The 3521-nt window shown below is 38.6% G+C and overlaps 1 pseudogene; it reads left to right on the plus strand.

The window, feature by feature from the left end:
- The first annotated feature begins 536 nt into the window (after positions 1–536).
- Positions 537–2699, plus strand: LOC102873900 (annotated as a pseudogene).
- Positions 2700–3521: the final 822 nt, after the last annotated feature.

Here is a 3521-nt window from a genome sequence, read left to right on the forward strand (position 1 = left end):
CACCCCACTCCCAACCCCCGTTCGCTCCTCTCCTTGAAAAGCAAAAGAAAACCTCCTTCATTGGTACACAAGCCCCCCCGCCACCGCACACCCCCAAATCCCACCCTAATTTTGATGTTTTTATTATTACAAAATTAAGAAATACTTATTTATAAGTAAATAAGCTAATCATATTTAATAAGCAAATACATTCGTGTATCGAGATTGTAGCTCCAGAGTTAGAATTATATTACAAAGAGTATGCTCTAAACTTTAATTTTCATTTCCGTTTTGCTTTTCAGAGTTTACGACGACTGAGCAAGAAAGAAAACATGAATGCACCTTTATTTCCACCGCCTGATCTCTACTGGGTTTTATTGAGCACTTTATTATTAACTTGAAAGAATCATTCCTTGCTTACTTTTGGTCTAGCATTTATAAAGAAACAACGCATTACAGAAATCTTGGACTATTTTTAGTGCATTTTCTGTGGAAAATGAGGAAATGGTTTGAACCATTTTTTTCTTACAACTGTGGAATATAAGCATTTCAGGGCAATGTCGTTAGACTCTTCCTTTGACTGTGAGTGTCCTACTTGTCTGGAGAGTATTTATTGTGAGTGTGATTATAACCCTTATTGGAACAAAAATGGTAATGACACTTTATGTTTAAGACCAAAAGAGAAATATCCACCTTCATTTATGCATCAGCGTTCTTCAACTCCATGTTGCTCCACTCAGCCAGAGAATGCTATCGTGGAAGTATTTCTGCCTTCAGAGGAGGAAAGTTCTTCAGAGTCATCTCAAAAGAATCCTCTTGGAATGACTGCTGAGGATATTTCAGAAAAAACAAAACCATTGAAAGAGCTCACTATCCAAGAGCTGTTGAGGGAGTTTGGAGATAATAAAAAACCCCCACCAACTTCCACTTCCCTGGGACACTTTAAAGATCAAGTTGTTATAAAGTTCAGAAGAGCTCTGTATTATTCTGGAATTTGGGTATCACATGTTCAAGGCCACAGAATGGAAAAGCACTTGTCAGCTAATCATTTCAAGAGAAACCCAAGTTCCTTGCACCGGCTAATCCCATGGTTGAAAAGAGAACTAACTGCTGTTTGTGGAGATTATGGCTACACAGTAAAGAAAATCCTGACCACCATTCTCCAACACATGACAGAATATGATCTGGACAGTGAGGCCTTCATTGCCCTTCTGGAACCTTACCTCCTACAGCACAGCCACCATTTCCTTCACGAGTTTATAAGTTTCGTTCATTCACCTTTCAATGTGGAGACCTATGACCAGCTGGCCATTTATAATTGTTCTACTCCTTCACCATGGATGAAAAACAAATCCGTTACATCAGCTTCTGTTTTACCTTTCCCTGAAGATCAGGCTCAACTTGTATCTCACCACAACACGAGGCCATCAAAAAACACCCCAAGTCAGAGGAATAATGAAGAGAAACAACTGTCAACCTTAAAACCATTTCCAAACTGTAGCTCTTTCTCCAAGAAATCTGAAGTCAAGTCAGTCAATCATAAAACTTCAGTCAAAACTTATGCAAGGATGAAAGACAAACTAGAACCAGCTGATCATAAAAGCACACTTCCAACCAATTCTAATCTGAATTGGGCATCACCGGTGGAAAGGGGAACAGGTTTAATGAATTGCAAAGCCCACATTCAAGAAAGGATGGCAGAAGAGAGGAAACCGTCTCCTGATCAAGACCAGAATCCTGGAAAAAATGAGACAAATACTTCAGGGAGCCCTGTACGTTTTAACAAGGATCAACCATGCAAATGCAGTTTAAGAGAAAAAAGAGATTTGAGCCCTGACCAGCAGGTGGATTTAAAAAAAAAAGAAGTAGAAAAAACCAAATATTTAGATTCTTCACCAAAGATTTTTGAAAGATTGCCCCGAGGAAGAGCTTTCATTATTTGCAATGCCAGAAAGAGAGATCCTTCTTGGAGCTGCATTTCAGAAATTGCTCTTTCTCCTAAGAGAGAGAATAGAAAGCGAAATGCCTTCAGGAAGAAGAGGATGACATGCAAGGAGTCCTCTCAATGTGCAGAAACTGGCTCCCGTTGGAGCAGATCAATCAAGAAAAGGTCAAAGGTCACCACTCAGAGATCAAAATCCTGCAGCAGCAGATACAGAGAGAGATCTCTCAGCAGGGAATCTAGCAATTTCTGTTTGAGAAGAAGTTACAATGGTGAACATTTTTCCCAGAATCAATGTCACAAGCCTTCAAAAGAAAAGAATACATACGGTTATGAATTAAACCATGAGTGGACTTCTTTCAACATGATAAAAAACTTGAAGCTTGCTGATAGGGTGAGATCCAAATGTCTTTCAGATGAGGATTCTTCTCATGCTGGAAGCTGTGACAGTCTCACGTATCTACATCCTGAGAGACACAAGTTCCCAAGTGAACAGAAGATGCAGCTCAGAACCACATTTCCTGGAGCCAGGAGAAATAGAGCAGCTGGGCACAGAAAAAACAAGTATCAGTGTCCAGATGAACAAATTACAAACAAAGCCAGTAGAGAAGTATGGGATGAGGGTGATATAAAACAAATGAGCAGTCTTGACTGTTTACCTTCTAGCAGGAAGCAAATAAAGAAGAAACAGGAGAATCTAAACCTTCGCAAGTGTCATGGAGCCAAGAATGAACATAGAGAGACAACATCAGGAACACAAAAGCACAAACTGTTTTGAAATACAAATTAATCTACTCAACTAGCCATCAAGGATCTTTGAAAAGATAAACAGAATCTTTAAAGAGACTCATCATACCACTTGGTAACTAAGATTCTGTTGATTAAATTCAATGCCACTTTTGTGGAAAAACTCGTAGTATTAAAATGATAATTTATGTAAATATTATTTCTGTTGGCTTTGTCTTTCTAGAATTGAGTTCATAAAATATTTTTACTTACTTTTCAGTGTTTAAATATAGTTATGAAAGTTGGATGTTTAAAGTTCCAAACACTACAAGGATAGAATAGGTGTGTATGGTACCGAATACAGTTAAAATGTTAAGTGTGGTTCTCAACCCATGTCAGTCAAATGCGTACATACACATGCACACTTGACCTTTGTTTTAACATGTAGTCACTGCCTTTAAGGACTTCATAATCTAGTCATGAAAACGGAGAAAAATAAATAGGAAAAAAATGAACATTAAGTTATTTTTGCCAAGTCTTATTTCTTTCCACGAAAATGACACCTTCATATGCCAAACACTAGATATTTTCATTAAAATTTGCCTATTTTTAGATAATTCTTGTATCTCTACTTATACCATGGACTGACAAGAAAACAAATAGATCTGTCTTGGAAAGGGTGAAACCAAATTCCTCCTTGGAGGCTAGGATTTTGAGGCTCCATCACACATACTCTGGACACATGAACAGGAGGAACTGGTCCTTGGAGAAGGACATCATGCTTGGAAGGGTGGAGGGACAGTGCAGGAGAGGAAGACCCCAGATGAGGTGGATTGATACAGTGACTGGGGCAATGGGGGTTGATATGTCAGAA

The sequence above is a fragment of the Elephantulus edwardii genome, unplaced genomic scaffold, assembly GCF_000299155.1.
Source record: "Elephantulus edwardii isolate Elephantulus edwardi_28Jun2011 unplaced genomic scaffold, EleEdw1.0 scaffold00052, whole genome shotgun sequence".
In the NCBI taxonomy this organism is placed as follows: Eukaryota; Metazoa; Chordata; class Mammalia; order Macroscelidea; family Macroscelididae; genus Elephantulus; species Elephantulus edwardii.